Source organism: Sebastes umbrosus, chromosome 20, assembly GCF_015220745.1.
Source record: "Sebastes umbrosus isolate fSebUmb1 chromosome 20, fSebUmb1.pri, whole genome shotgun sequence".
Lineage (NCBI taxonomy): Eukaryota > Metazoa > Chordata > Actinopteri > Perciformes > Sebastidae > Sebastes > Sebastes umbrosus.
This window is the reverse complement of record NC_051288.1, coordinates 4747434-4765055: the sequence shown is the minus strand read 5'-3', so window position 1 is coordinate 4765055 and position 17622 is coordinate 4747434. Positions and strand designations below refer to the sequence as shown.

General features: G+C 39.9%; 1 long non-coding RNA gene across 5 annotated transcripts in view; it reads right to left on the bottom strand.

The window, feature by feature from the left end:
- Positions 1–9669, bottom strand: part of LOC119479398 — a 379295-nt gene extending 369626 nt beyond the window's left edge. For all 5 annotated transcript variants that reach the window (XR_005204671.1, XR_005204673.1, XR_005204675.1 and 2 more), the window contains exon 1: positions 9475–9669. This is a non-coding gene — a long non-coding RNA (uncharacterized LOC119479398). The remainder of the gene's footprint in view (positions 1–9474) is intronic.
- Positions 9670–17622: the final 7953 nt, after the last annotated feature.

Here is a 17622-nt window from a genome sequence, read left to right as displayed (position 1 = left end):
GTTTAGGAAAAAAAACGTAGGTGATGCTAGTTAAGTACGTAAGTTATGAAGGTGGCGTTAGTTAAGTACGCAAGTTGTGTAGGTGACGTTAGTTAAGTACGTTGGTTATGTAGGTGACATGAGTTAATACATAAGTTATGTAGGTGACGTAAGTTAAGTACGTAAGTTATGTAGGTGACATTAGTTAAGTAAGTTAGTTATGTAGGTGATGTTAGTTAAGTACATAAGTTACGTAACAAAAATAAGGTAAAGCCAGTTAACATGATACAAACAGTGGTCTCCTGGGTGAACGTCCTGTGTTTGATTGACTTTGTTGCTCTTATTATTTCCTTAGCGGCAGCCTTTCACGTCCTGCCTCACGACTACGTGGGTTATAATGAATTACAGTGCATTACTTTTCGTAGATTTGGAGTATGAACTGTGAATGAGAGCTGCGCTAGGCTGTGATCGAACAATTGTTGTATGGAGTAGGGGTTTAGTCAATCAGCAATAAAGATGAAGACAAAATCAAAAATAAAATTGCAAAATTTCTGTATGTAGTCCTCCGAGTTTTAAACGCTGTTTTTACTCCCTTTCACTCTGTTTCTTAAACTGTGAGAGGATATAATGTTGGGAAAAACACAAACACAGAATCAAATGGTAACAAGCTGAAGTAGTTATGATTCATCCTTGCCGAGGCATCTGGATCAAGGCAACAGATGGGATGGCGGGTGGGGACACAGACCCCTGGACCAGAGCCTGCTGTCAGGCCCTCACGCAGGCAAGGGAAGTCACATTCAGCCCCAAGTCTTCTGGACTGCTCTGCTCCCCTCTGAGCTCTATTATCTCCACTATAGTAGGTGTTACACTAATTACAATGAAGCAAGGGAATACAAATGGAGAAGGGAATGAGTTGGGTGTCACAGTGAAATACAGAAAAGTATCCATTAACAATGTTTTTGATATAATAAGAGACAAGCTATTGCCAATGAAATGAGATAATACCACGCTTGTTTCCAAAGCACGTTCACTTATTTTAAAGAATTTAAGCAAAACATGTCAAAGCAAGAGATTAAGCACCCGACAGAACACTATGGCACTGATTCAAGGAAATTTATTCTTTCTTATATTGGCAACAAATGATATTATCTCACCCCGTATGCACTTGTTAAAATGAAAATTACTTGTTTTTGTTGTCTAAAGGAAAATAAGATGGGAAGACTGTGACCTTGATGGCTGCTGTGCGCTGTAAAAGCGCCCACACTCCAACGACTCAGAAACACGAGCAGATGGAGCGCAGAGACTGCCATCCAAACCTCAATACCCAGACCTCGGCTGACACTTGGCCTTAAGATTCATACCAGGATAATAGGGAAAGGGAAGGCGGAGGAGTGTAGGCAGACAGATTGAGAAAAACAGAAAAGTTATCAAACACTTTAGGGGCGCTTACACAAGACAACATTTAGTCAGCTTTAACCGAACTCTGGTGCAGTTCGTTCAGGCGGTCGTGAACGATTGCCGCAAAAAAAGAGGTGGCCTTGGACCGTTTCCAAGCGAACCAAAATGCAGGCTGCCTGCGTGGGCATTTGTTGAGATGGACACAGGTAAATGACAGGTTAAGATGAGTGGGAGAGGACTGACCTGGACTTCTGCAAAAAGTCCGATATTTGCTTGACATCTGGGCCGAAGAGAACAGACAGAATATGCTAAATAAAGTCTGCAAAACAGTGACATTTATAAAATCATAAACTGGTGACGAGTGAGAATCAAAGTGAAAAAACTTCAACAGCATCAAAGTCCACGATTCACTGCACAGATGTGGCACTTCTCGAGATGAAAAAATAAATTCGCTCCGTACACGCCCCTCTGCAACTTAAATTGTTTTATTTGGTCCGCTTTGATTTATGCACTGTGAAACCGAACCAGACTAAATAGAAAACAAACCAAAAGTATCAATTTAACTCCGATTCATACGAGTCAAACGGACTATGGCCTGTCAAAGCGCCCTTAAAGTCAGAATAAAAGGGAATGAAAGGACATGTGACTCAAGATCTCAAGTCAAGATAAGGCTGATGTCTAGAAAAGCTGATTTCAGATCTTAAATATTCCCAATTGTACAGTGACCCATGGACTTCTTTCATGTCCCAATACCAGCTGCAGTTCTGGTCTCATTGTTTTATCATTCTCGCTAAGTGAGACTCTGTGTATGACAGGTGATAATGAACAGGCAAGTCTTTTATGGGGCTGATGTATATAGATAGATAGACAGCCATTAACATTGAGATTCGCCCCTATTTACAGAAGAGTTTTCAGTTAACCTAACCTGCTTGTCTTTGGACTGTGGGGCACCACACAAAACTCTGCTTCTTTCTTGGTAAGACATTTCAGTTATTTCAGTGAATGCCCCAAAACTACATGTGTTTACATTCAAGTAACAAAGCCATCTAGCAGCCACACAAATTTGAACTCCAAACATCGGACTTCCCGCTACCTACCGACAGTCAATGCTGGTTTCTTTCGACCATGACCAGGATGTTTCTCCAACTCTAACCAAGTCTGCCTGAACCAACCATAACCATGGCAGTGTCAGATAAAAAGAAAACTGTTATGTTTTGTTCCTGAGGGTGATTACAAATTATGCAATTTGCCATTTCATTTGAAGGATTTGGAAAGGAGTACAGACACACACACAGGAAGTGCAAAAAATCCTAACCAATCCTCCACGTATGCAAATGCAACAAGTTCTACAATTGTGTTCAACTGTCTTTGCTGTCGAGAAGAGCAACATATTGGCTGAGAGGTTACCAAAAGCAACACTAAGAGAGTAAGCCCTGTTAAATGGATTCGGGTTAACAACATCTCATTAACAACAAACAGGTATTTTTTTCCCAGTTCCTCACTCTTCTCTGAAAGGGGTCAAAATTCCAGTTTGAAGAACTATTTCACCGCTGGGAAGATGATCTTGTTATAAAACTAGGCAGTAGAAAGGTGCTACATGAGCAGAGGAAAAGAGAAAAAGGACTGTGGTATTCTCTTTCGCTCAAAAGGTAGAAAACCTACAACAACACCCATAATGCACTGGGCTCGTTGCCGCCACTAAATAGACAAAGTACGATTCTATTTTCAGTGATAAAACCTCACCTTACGCTTACACTAACTGTTTTACGGTGACATTTCAGAAAACCAGAAGTACCGCCTCACAGTTGTATGCCTCCAGCAACAACTCAAGTTGCAGTTTACATCAATATCCGTCCAAAAACGTCATCATTATTTTACTTTATATAATTGTCAAAATTAGCATACGAATTCTTGAGTTCAGGCCAACAATGTGTTTTGTGAGGTCACAGTGATGTTGACCTTTGACCACCAAAATCTAATCAGTTCATCCTTGACTCTAATAGGATGGTTGTGCCAAATTTGAAGAAATTCCTGCCAAGCGTTCCTGAGATATTGCGTTCACGAGAATGGGAAGGACGGACACCCTAAAAACATAATGCCTCCAGCTTTTGCTGGCGCAGAGGCATTGCATACACTTTCGCTATTGCACTAACTCTACACTCAGACGTCCGTTTTGCTGCGCCGGCTTTGGTTGTTTTTTTCCAGTTTTCTTTTCGGGATCCTGAACTATGTCTCCAGCACTCCTCTGGTCATATGAGGCCCAAAGATATAGGGTGTAATATCACACATGCTTGTGCCCCTTCCTCTGTAAACTAATTGGATTCAGCAACTTCATCCTGTGAGTGACTCCACTTCAGTTAACATCAGTGCACAGCGGCACCACGGCATGGGGCAGCTCTGTGCCACTATTTTCACCAGCTGGTGATGTGTGACTCTCGGCTGTGGCGGTGTCTTCCCCTTCCAGACGCCGTCATTTCTCCACACTGTATTCTGGCTCATACAGTCTAAGTAGGCCCGGATGTCAGATTCCAGCAATACAATATCAAAACCGCTTATTTCCATATCTACAGGAACATTGGCATCTGCAATGGCCTTCGAGTGGTTGTACAATTTGTAGTTTGAACAAACAGCCCTGGAGCCGCAACATGGAGGGAAGTTCAACATTGTTCATTTGCATACACTACCACACTGTAATGATACAAAGCTGGTCGAAAATCGGCAATGTATCCCTTTAAGTGCCAGTCTCATTCTATTGCCGGCTCAATTTCTATCCCCAGTCCCAAAGGGCAGCTTCAGCTCCATCTCCTCTTTTACCAAAAACTACCACTTCCACCACCCCGACTCAAAACTGGACCACCATCCGTATCTCCAGTCCAAGTTCCAGCCTTAATCTGGGTCTCAGTTCCAGCTCCTGTGCCGAGCTCCGGAACAGCCGAAACCTAGGCACAGAACAGGCCTGGGGTGGGCCCACTGGCTGCCGGCATCTGGATCCAATCAAGGGTGTTTGTCGTCGGGAATTGAATCAAATTAAAAAGTTTAATATTTAATGCGACACCAGATGGAAGCGGAGAGGGGAAAGAGGCCCTGCGGTCAGCGCTAATATCCCCTTCTGAAGAGCCGTGCTGCATTCCTGGAGGGAGAGCCGCTGGAAATATGTACACACACACACACATGCACGCACAAGAGGCCGTACGCACAAAGACACAATTAGTGTACCGATACTGGCTAATGCATTGACAGCCGTAAACACACAGAAGAAATGCCCAAAGCGTGAGGTGCATGTAACAACATTACCGTCCTACTGGACACAAGATGAAAAGATTCTACAAGCTAAGCTGTCAATCGAAATGATGAGATCGGTGATGAGTGCAAAACATACCTACTGACACACACACACACACACACACACACACACACACACACACTCCTCAAAAACAACTCTCGCTGAGTCATTTGACTTAGAGACTCTTCAGCTCAACTACTTACTTAATAGAAGTCCTGCTCATGAAAAGTAAAAAAAACAAAAAGCAAATCTATAAGCTCTAAATTACATTTCTGACAATTATTAAAGGGGACATATCATGCTCATTTTCAGGTACATACTTGTATTCGGGGTTTCTACTGGAACATGTTTACGTGCTTTAATGTTCAAAAAACACATTATTTTTCTCATCCTGTCTGTAATACCTGTATTCACCCTCTGTCTGAAACACTCCGTTTTAGCGCCTGTCTCTTTAAGTCCCGCCTCCTAAAAAAGCCCAGTCTGCTCTGATTGGCTTGCAAGAAAAATATGGTGTACCTTTGCAAAGGTAGCTGTAGACAATATATTCTAATGAGCCTTCATGTGACATCCGGTAGAAAACCTACAACTCCCAGAATGCATTGGGCTCGTTGCCGCCACCGAGTAGACAAAGTACGATACTATTTTCAGTGATAATACCTCACGTTACGCTTGCACTCACTGTTTTACGGTGACATTATAGAAAACTAGAATTACCGCCTCACAGTTGTATGCATCCGCCAACAACTCAAGTTGCAGTTTATATCCATGTCCATCCATAATGTCATCACTACCTCACTTTATACATTAAAACATTTGTGTGAAATTGTCATAAATTAGCATATGAATTCTTGAGTTATGGCCAAAAACATGTTTTGTGATATCAACGACTTAGAAGTCATGAAAAGTAAAAAACTAAAAAGCAAAACTATACAATGACAATTATTAAAGGGGACATATCATGCTCATTTCCAGGTTTATACTTGGATTTGGGGTTTCTACTAGAACATGTTTACATGCTTTAATGTTAAAAAAACACATTATTTTTCTCATCCTGTCTGTCTGAATATACTTATATTCACCCTCTGTCTGAAACGCTCCGTTTTAGTGCCTGTCTCTTTAAGACCCCGTCCAAAAAAAGCCACAGTCTGCTCTGATTTGCTTGCGAGAAAAATATGGTGCACCTTTGTAAAGGTAGTTCGCAAGCAGTAGGCTGTATATTTTAATGAGCCTGCATGTGACATAGGAAGGGGAGCCAAATCTGTATGAATCACATGTTTTTTGATCTAGGCAGCCCACAAAAAACTGTCTGGGTTGTCTTATTTCACAGTTTGTGGTGGTAGGCACTCCAGTTACGCAAATATATGTGCAGTCTCTCTCTTTTTTTTTTTTTAGATATGTCCTCTTTAAGACTCACATGTTACCGTATATTCTTCCTATATGCCTCATTTACAGAAAATATAGCATTCATCCCTCAGAATCCAGTCACTCTACATGACGTAGCTTAACGTAAACCCCTCTCTTTAATTTCAACTCTGAGACAGCAATAGATCCTGGGTACTCACGTTCTGTGAAATCAAGACATAAATCTTTCTGACATTGGCTCAAAAAGTCTCCAATATGTCTTTAAGTATACATCTTTACCACGCCATTATACATTGGGTGTGTTGCAATTTTAGGCTTATTTAGGTTGATATTAAATGCTCCAGAAATAAAGTCACGGTAGATTTGATTTCCCATCATTTGTTACTGATGCATCATATTATTTATTATGTCATTAGAGTCGATATGAAGTACATTATATCATTGTGATGTGATTTCATCGTGAGGGTTTTTTTTATGATACCATCAGGGGTGTATAAAACCTGACCTAAACTCAAAGTCAACTATGGTTTTATACCTACAAAGGGCTTGAGGCCTGGAGCTGCCTGGTATAATCCTGTGGTCTCCCACCGTCATAAAATAACTTGAGGGGTACTTTAGGTTCTCTGCCACTGATTAGGTACTATACTGCTAACATTAGATCAAAAACTAAAGTCAAAATCAAAGAAGTTTGTTTAAAAAATGAAAAATGTTGCTTAGAGACCATCACGCACGAGAGGTTGCCACCCTGCCACCTAGAAATTAACTTTATATGGAACTAAACTGGTTTCCCAATGACGTTGTGGTCGTGAGACTAAGGCAATGAAAGCGCTTCCCTTAAGGTTAAGAAAGATTATGGTTAAATGTTGATAAAACGATCTTTCCCTAACCCTTAGCATGTGCTGCCAATCCCTAAATATAACCATAAAAACAGTTTAATGATACCGTACATTACAGACAGATATTGTATTGCAAGATTGGACATTTTGGCAGAAAACAAATGAAATATGTTGTTAGTGAACATTGCATGTTCCCCATCTGATTAATACTAAATGGGTGATTTAATCAGAATCAGAAATACTTTGTTGATCCCCGGGGGGATATTGGGGCATTACAGTTGCTCTCGTACAAACTAGGGCTGTCAATCGATTAAAATATTTAATCTTGATTAATCACATGATTGTCCATGATTAATTGCAAATTGTGGGCAGGGAAGAACTTTTGGTGAAAATTATGAATGATGTAATCATAATATTCATTTATTCATTATCCGTTACCGCTTATCCTATTTAGGGGCGCGGGGTCTGCTGGAGCCTATCCCAGCTGACATTGGGCGAAGGCGGGTAATCATAATGTGAATTATGAAAATCATTCATCTTTTAATAATTTCGTAACATTTTACAATAAATATTGAAAGACAAGCCAAATATAAAAATCAGGGCTGTCAATTGATTAAAATATTTAATTGCGATTTATTCGCAAATTAATCACACATTTTTTTATCTGTTCAAAATGTACCTTAAAGGGAGATTTGTTAAGTATTCTCTTATCAACATGGAAGAGGGCAATTATGCAAAAGTATGTATATATTTATTATTGGAAATCAATTAACAACACAAAACAATGGCAAATATTGTCCAGAAACCCTCACAGGTACTGCATTTAGCATAAAGAATATGCTCATATCATAACATGGCAAACTGCAGCCCAAAAGGCAACAACAGCTGTCAGTGTGTCAGTGTGCTGACTTGACTATGACTTTCCCCAAACTGTATGTGATTATCATAAAGTGGGCATGTCTGTAAAGGGGAGACTCGTGGGTACCCATAGAACCCATTTTCATTCACATATCTTGAGGTCAGAGGTCAAGGGACCCCTTTAAAAAAGGCGTGCCTGGGTGCCTGGGTGCCTGGGTTAGCTCAGTTGGTAGAGCGGGCGTCCATGTATTAAGGCTTGGTCCTGACCGCGGCGGCCCGGGTTCAAATCCGGCCTGTGGCCCTTTCCGCATCCACTCTCTCTCTCTCCCCCCTTTCAAGACTCTATCCACTGTCCTCAATAAAAATGGAAAATGCCCCCAAAAAAATAACTTTAAAAAAAAAAAAAAAAAAAAAAAGGCGTGCCAGTTTTTTCTCGCCAATATTTAGCGCAAGTTATGAGCGTTATTTAGACTCCTTCGCGACCGACAAGCTAGTATGACATGGTTGGTACCAATGGATTCTTTAGGTTTTTGTAGTTTTATATGATGTCAGTATCTTCACTCTAGCTTTGAAGCTGAGCTACCATCAAAAAACTGCAAGTTGGGGCGCCTGGGTTAGCTCAGTTGGTAGAGCAGACGTCCATGTATTAAGGCTTAGTCCTGACCGCGACGGCCCGGGTTCGAATCCAGCCTGTGGCCCTTTCCGCATCCACTCTCTCTCTCCCCCCTTTCAAAACTCTATCCACTGTCCTGTCATAAAAATGGAAAATGCCCCCAAAAAAATAACTTTAAAAAAAAAAAAAAAAACTGCAAGTTGCAAGAAATGAGTGGCGTTAAAACAAATTTTGTGTTAACGTGTTGACTTTGACAACCCTAGTATAAACATAAAGAAAGGTAAGAATATAAAAAATAAAGCAGTATATAACATGTACGTTATGTACATAATGTTACAATACAAACACAATGTATGTAAAAAAAATATATAAATACAAAAAATATGAAATACGTACATATATTTGCATTAAGACGTGCAATATATAACAAATAACCAAATAAGTAAATACAAAATGCTGAAAAGTGGATATATTTATTTGGGTGTTTTAATTAACACCCGTTTTATTTTGCAATATTAAATTATGATGGTTCTAATAGAAACTGTAAACATTTTTGCAACTCTCTAGGTACGTTAATGAACGTTTCCTCATTATGTTGGGTATGTATGTATGGGGTTTTGTGATGCTAAGCCACACTGAGGAGCATGGTCCCCATCAGATTAAATTAGTGTTTTATTTTGTGATATTAAATTATGATAGTTCTAATAGAAACTGTACACATTTTGTTTCATATTGTAAGGTGTTGATTTGCTTCTCTCTACTATGTGATTGGTGGTTCTGAAAGTGTCAGTAATGATGGTTGAACAGATGCACACAACACTTGTTCCAGGGGTTAAAATGCATGTACTATAGTATCAAGATTTCGAGTTATGATGATGTAATTTATATCACTGTGGAAAGCTGAAAACAGCAATTATTGTTTTGATATAAATAATATTTTTTTGTTTATTTTATTTGTTTCAATGGGAATAAATCCAGGAATTATTTATAGATATGGGTTATGACTTACAGTAGAGCTAGCAACTGAGTAGTTCTCTTTCCCAAACAAGTAACAGTGAGCAATAGCAGCAGTCGATACCGAGGACAGACTCACTATGGTGATGTGATTTAAAGAGTATTCTTCACAAAACTGTCTGTTTACTCACCATTCTTTTTCATCAAAGCCCCTCCCCTCCTCTACAGCTGACAAAACACCTGTACAAATAATAAGTAAAAGGTGTTTTTCTGCCCTGAAAGATGCAACAAAACTTAACAGGTGAGTGAGTGCTGTCAGTTAATCACAATGTGTTCATGCCCACAGAGTCCTGAGAGGAGGTCTAATCAGGCAACAAGTGAAAACACCTGTGTGGATGTACCATGTGTGTGTCTGTCTAGGGGGGTGTTTATTTATTTTTCAGTCTATGGTACTTTCACACACATGCAAATTTTCAATTAACGAAATTCAACTAAAGTGAAACCATTTTTTGTGCAGATAATGCACACAGTGCACTTTAATAGACTGAGCTACTTTTTTAATTCTGCACACCACAAACAGCTCTACTCTGCACCTTTATAGACGGTCTTACGGTATTCTACAAACAATGTACAGCTTTATTCTGCACTTTAGTCTTTCTTTTTTTTTTTAACTCTCTAGCTCAGTTCTTATCCCACATTATATTCCATATTTGACATTTCTAAATATCTATATCTCCTATATTTTATTATCCAGCACTATATCACTTTCTGCACTATATTCACATTTTTAATAGTCCCTTATCTCAGTTGTTACCCTGCACTATATTCATTTTTAACAGTTTCTTCATCTCCTGGTATCTTTTTATTAACATGTTTTGCACTATGGAACTGTGATGCTGGACAATTGAATTTCCCTTGGGATCAATAAAGTTACTATCTATCTATCTATCTATCTATCTATCTATCTATCTATCTATCAATCTAAATAGCTGAAAATTGTGTATTTAAGAGTGAAGATTTCACTGACTTTTCTGGAAGTATTTTACATTATAGATATTTATAGACCTTACAGTTTTCCCCATGTAGCAACCTCCAGGTCTAAAAAGTGAAGCCAATGCTGAAGTGCCTTAAACTTACATTCTTTCTAACAACCAGCAGGGGGCGACTCCTCTGGTTGCAAAAAGAAGTCTGATTGTATAGAAGTCTATGAGAAAATGAGCCTACTTCTCACTTGATTTATTACCTCAGTAAACATTGTAAACATGAGTTTATGGTCTCAATCTCTAGTTTCAAGTCTTCTTCAATACAGCATGATGTTCATTTAGTAAATTATGGTCCCATTTAGAGTCAAATAGACCATTATGTAGGGGATGCTTTAGGGCGTGGCTACCCTGTGATTGACAGGTCGCTACCACAGCGTTGTCCAGTCTGGGAGTTGTCCGTGTTTTCGTCTTACAACTTTAACCCTTTCACAGTGTGTTTTTAGTTCATGAAAGTTAATATTAACATTTCAGTTGCCTAAAAATCATTTTTAGTTTTCTAAGTGCAACCGAATGCTGAATAAGACATTCTTGTTGCACTTAGCTCTACCCTCTCATGTCACATCTGGTTGCCAATCTCGAGGCTTCAAAATGGCAATCCAAAAACCATTGGATGACGTCACGGGGACTATGTCCACTTCTTATTTCGGTTGTACTTAGCTCCATCCTCTCGTGTGACTTATGGTTGCAAAAAAACAAGATGGCGACGGCCAAAAACCAAGATGGCAATTGCCAAAATGCCGAACTCAAGGCTTCAAAACAGCAGTCCACAAACCAATGGGTGACGTCACGGTGACTATGCCAACTTCTTATATACAGTCTATAGCTTTTCTCCATCCTTAGATATTTGACAGTATACACTATATATGAATCCAGTACTGAGGTGTCAATAGGATTTTTAGAAAAGAGCTAAGCTGACATGTAGATCATTTTTTGCAGTATATACTGTTATGTGTGATATGTCTTACACCAGGGAATGCGAAGCGTACTGCAACACACGTGCTTGGTGATTAAGTTGGCTCACGGTGCATGTGTGTGTATGTGAGCCTGATTAATGTAATGAGGATTAATTTTCAGCCCTTCTCGGTGGACCACCCTGAGTGAGACACAAGACTGGGCACCACCTGCTTAGCTTTCTCTCTCTCATGCACAGCAACACTTGGTTCATGATGCAGGAATTTGCATAGCAAATCACTGTTACCATTACCGAGCCGTCTCGCCCCAGTAGTGTGTGCGTGTGTGTTCCCAAGCTCATACATACAGTACATACAAACTAACACGCCCAAACCTCTGTCACCACCTGCTGAGACGTGCTCAAAAGCACACGCACAAGCAAGATCCTCTGTTGCATTATCTCATTGCAGGATATATGTTTTGTCAGCATCTGTCCAGCTGCTCACAAACACACACACACACACACACACAGACATGGGAAACCCCATCAAGCAGCGAGGGATCTATAGGAGTGGCGTGGAAAGAGAGAGAGGCCGGGCTGCTGGGGAGAAATCCAGCCCAAGTGATTTCCATCCGGAAACGGTTCACTGGTGCCCGACTGCTCTCTGATCCTCTGGCGGTAACAATATTCAGCTGACATTTCACTGGAGAAACTTAATCCCACCTTCTCCCTGCCAGCGATACCTTATTGCAGGGCTGGCATCCGAGCTCACGCACGTCTCGATGTAAACCATTCCACACACACACACACACAGGCATGTACACAACTGGAAAAAAAACAGCCACGGCTGATTCTCGTCCAAGTCGCTCACTCTGACCACCAATATTTCCCCCCTCATATATGTGATATATGTTCCTTATAGGTCTTATTGCGGATTTGATTGATACGCGGGCAAAACATGAGCGTACCATGTTACACATGTTGGGAAACCACTCACTTGAGGATTGCAGTGTGTGGAAATAAGAGCTGAAACACAGATAAAAAAAATAACATTTTCTAAATGTTAAAAGGGATTACTTATACAATATAGAAGGAATGATAATGCAGTATTCCAGTAATTCCAGGGAGATATGTGACTGAAACATAGTGATCTCACTGGGACTATCCTATATATTTCTATATATTATTGTACATGATATTACGTTTTCATCCTGGTTTTATCTGTCCATCATTATTTATGACATCGGGTTGTATTCTCAACTAATGATGCTTGTAATTAGGGCTGTCAAAGTTAACGCCATAATTAACGCAAATTCATTTTAAAGCCACTAATTTCTTTAATGCATTAACGAACTTCAACTAAATCTTTAGGGTGTAGCGGGCTCAGTTTTAAAGCTAGAGTGATACTGGTAGCATATGAAACTAGAAAACCTAAGGCATCCATTGATACCAACCATGTCATACTCACTTGTCAAGAAGGAGGCTAAATAACGCTCAAATCTTATGCAAAATTTTGGCGAGGAAAAACTGGCATGGCCATTTTCAAAGCAGTCCCTTGACCTCTGACCTCAAGATACTGTATGTGAATGAAAATGGGTTATATGGGTACCCACAAGTCTCCCCTTTACAGACATTATGATGATTACGTTATGATTTGAGCATATTTTTAATGCTAAATGCAGTACCTGTGAAGGTTTCTGGACAATATTTGTCATTGTTTTGTGTTGGTAATTGATTTCCAATAATAAATATATATATACATTTGCATAAAGCAGCATATTTACCCACTCCTATGTTGATAGGAATATTAAATACTTGACAATTAGAGCAAATATGATTAAAAAACATTATTTTTATAAAATGGTCACTATATTGTGACAGTAGTGCATGAGATAGGTAGTCTGAAAAATCATGTCCCTCTTTGTCCTCCGGTGTCCTCCTGTGCTCCTAATGGCATCTGCAAGATTTCACATTACCCTCTCTCTCTTGCTTCTCCACTCACTTCCAACGTGCACACACACTCTTCGCACTGGCTCTGCTATTCTCCCACGACACTAGTTTTCCCCCCAACGTTGGTCACATTCCTGTTTTGCAATACTGGCTTCACTAGATACAACTTTTTACGTTTTGTTTCCGTGGAGTTTGTGTTGGAGTCTGAGTTGTGGTGGAGGCTGGTCATTTGTTTAAGTTAGGGGACTCCATTTCTAACCGAACGTTGGCTCTGGTTGCAAACTGTTAGTCCTGTAAGCGGAACTGAACTTAAAGACACTCGTGAGCGCGTATATCATCACATCCGTTGGATTTTCCCAGCAAAAACAGCCCGGGTTCTTCACATAAAAAGCAGTCTTAAGGCTGATAGAGGAAACCCAGAAAGTCGTGAAAGGTCTCATTTTTTTTAGGTTAGGTTACAACCTGTTCACACATTGGCTATTAAAACGTGTTTATACGTGTTAAAACTTACATACAGTCCCTTTAAACAGGAAATAACATATTTTGTTGGAAGCAGTGGAAACATTGACATCCCCTTTTAAAGGACAATATTGACATCATACCAGCAACATTACTACAGTTTTGAAATCTGTATCTGTAGAAAATTTTACCGAGATGAAAAAAGGTAAAGATTTATTTCTAAATCAACACTTCCTGCTTTCATTTCAAAATAAAAGCATTTTTTTGTGGACAGAGTTCCTTCATTTGTTAACACGAAGCTTTTATTCTGAAATATGTGGAACATACAGTGACTTGCACGGCTCCATGAATATAATGAATATAGTACGGGGTTTTAATTGTGGATTATTACTATTATTTACAAATTACCACACTCTTCTTAACCCTTCTCTGTCTAAATTAAATATAGATGATATTTATAATGAAAAGAAATGGCCATTATGAAAAGCAAACTCTATGTAAAAAGAAAGGGCTGACAGCAGCAGCTGCAGCAGCAGAAACGCAGTAGACACGCAGCTGGTGTGAACACCCGACGCGTCAATCACGCAGCCACTACGCGATGCAGCCACCATGTGGCGTAAGTAATGTTATCGGTATGTGCCTGACCACCGTGTAACACCGGTAACACCGACTACCACAGCAAACCTAAGGTTCATCACAACAAGTGACCCCTTTCACATTGTTTTCACATTGTCGTTTGATACAATATTATTGAAAAATATGGATTATAGCCGCTTCCTTTACGAGTAGTAAACTTGCAAGACAACAGTTACTGTTTATTCCTAACATACATACAGTGTTTATAATGTGAACGGCTCTGATTTATACAACTGGAACATTAAGAACAATGCAGTTGATATAGTCAGATTAAAGAAGTTGTTGTGACCTGAAGTGAATCTGTGCGAGTGAATTCGAAAAGTAGGGCATGGCCCAGAAAGATCCAGCCTGCACAGTCAACTTTCCCCAGATAAATAAAGGTTGGAGGAATTACATTTTCATTGCTGAAATTTTGGGTGCAGGATTTGGGTCTGGCATCGCAGCATTTTCCAATGTTTTCCACAGTGGGAAATACTGATGAATAAGTTCCAATGTGAGGAATTGGGAATATTTAACAAGTTGAGCAGTAAAGGCAACTACTACTGGTGGAAACACTAATCTGGATTTTTTTGGGGGGGGGATTTTGTCGGCCGCTGTGTGATCCACCACCTGGTTCTCTGATTGCTATAAGACTCCCGGGCCGAGAGTTGGGTGTTACATTCAAGTCCTACTGTTTACGTTGGAGTGGGCTTCACTGCCACTGTTATAGAAGAAGCAGTAAAATAATGGAAAAGGATTAACGCAAGTGTGTGGAAAGGGAGAGGCATGTGTGTGTATATAGTGTATATATTTAAATGTGTGTGTGCCTGTGTTGGTAAATGTGCATATGTGCAGCTCACGTGTGTGCAAAAAGCATGTGTTGGTGCGCACAGGCATGTGCGTGCATGTGTGTGCGTAGGCGTCCGGTATGCCTGCCAGTCTGGGGTTCTCCTGGCAACGAAGGCTTCCCGCTGCAGCATCAGAGGTGACGAGGTGCGAGGGCGTACACACACACACACACACACACACACACACACACACACACACACACACACACACACACACACACACACACACACACACACACACACACACACACACACACACACACACACACACACACACATACACACACACACACACACACAGAGGGTTTTCCTCAGTCTCATGCCAAAGCAGAGAGAGGAAAAGACCGGTGTGAGGTGCTGGGAAATAAGCAGCATTAAAATAGTGAGGGCTTTTTCCACTGGCACATTCCCATATACGGCGAATACACAGAAGTGACAGGTGACTGGGCCTGGCGTGACTTCTGTCTACATACACACACATTCACACACACACTAAAAACACACAAACACACGTGATCCTCATACATATCTTACAAAAAAGACATAAAAATAAGCATGCATTGCAGACACTGTATACTCGCAAAAACACAACAGGTGAGCATCAACGCACATGACCCACAAAAGCGCGCACACACACACACACACACCTTTAAATTCATCATTAACACAGTTAAGTCCACTATTAAGGAGCCATGTGCTTGGGGTTTTGGCTTGTATTTTTGCGTGGAGTGTTCCATGCCGTGAACTTGATTTATTAATTTGTTCAGAGAGACTCTCTCTGGATCATGTCGTCTTTTTTTTTTTGCAGCTTTCACTGTGCTTCGATTTTATGTTTTGTATGAGTCCGGTAAGTAATAACAGGCCATCGTGTTCTTATTGCTCTCCAGTGGGTAGCAAGGTCTCTTAAGCCTGGCAGTTATGAGGGAACTAGTCACACACAAACGCAAAACTGTGCACATATTGTATTACAGGCACATGTACCCATCAAACACACAAACTCATGCACAAAGATGCAGATAAACCGGCTTAGGTCACTAGACAAACTGTTTTTGTTGCTAAAACTTACCAAAAAGTGAATATCAAGAAGCCTTACTGACACATAATAACTGACAAAAAATGCTCTCTATACTGACATTTTCTCTAGTTAGTTTAGTTGTCCTTCTAAGCAATGTGATTTAGAAAGAATACAAAATTACCGTTATACTGTATAATAACAGTTGCTAAATACCTTTGAATTTAAAGGGGATATATCATACTAATTTTCAGGTTCATATTTGTGTCTTGGGGTTTCTACTAGAACATGGTTAGATGATTTAATTTTCAAAAAAACAAACAATTATTTTTCTCATCCTGTTTACTCCAGAATGTAAAAAAGAAAAAGTGAGTTTTTCATGATATGTCTCCTTTAATGAATTGAATGAATATAATGAAAAAGTTAAATTCTATGTTTATATACTATATACATTATATACTGTAATTTGTATTTCTGTTTGAAGTTTTGACCAATTTGTTGCTGCATTAAAAAGGTTTACACTCGAATTGCAAATCCCAAGTATCGGTATCGATATCGATCTCAAGACTGAAAAAGTGGAATCGGTGCATCCCTAGTTCAAAATCTATTCAGTAAAAATTAGTATTGGGCAAAGGTAAATTATAACTTTATCACGATGTGTTCAAATGTAATCTGGGATTAATAGTACATTTGAAAAAAAACAATATGCAAAGGATAATATAGGAGTGTAGGTTGAACTCCATCGGATTTATTGTTTGTTTTTGTTTTGTACAATGGTATTAAATTTTGTATCAAGAAAAATGGAATTTCACTGGTATTGGTATTGACTGCTGAATTTCTGGTATAATGATATCATCAGTCACAATGTTGACACAAAGGGTGGAGGCGGGGGTCCTTTTTATAACTAAGCCACTGGCCCTCAAACTGCCTGTGTACGGCACTGGATGGTTGTATATTTTGAGTTCCTCCCTTCCCATTACCTTACCCAATTTGCCCGTTAATTACCACAGAAAAACACTGTGGCTCTTGTGGCTCGGCCCGCTGACGATTGACTCAAACAGTGATTTAATTTCTGCCTCCGAAGACATGCTTCTATATAAATCCAATGTATTTAAGCCATACACATTACGAGAACATTTGGTCCCGATGTGCATGGAAGAGGACATTATACACACATAAACAGCGTTAGCACCGCAGCAGGGTACTGGCTGGTACCGGTGAAAGCCAGCAGCAGACGGTCACACCATCCATAAAGCACATAAAGCAATCAGCACCAAGACTCATGATTCAGTGGCAACATACAGCCGTGCCACTCCCTGCACTGTGTGTGTAGGCATACTGTGTGTTAGTTTACGTGAGCATTCCCATTTAATGTCCTACTGTTCTGACAATGAGACAATAAGACTAACAGATACAATGATGTAATATGAACCAGCTTCAGTTTACCATGAGAGACACTGCCATAAGTTTCCATACGTTACACGGAGGGAATTGGTGCATTGGGGGAAAAAGGCAAGGTG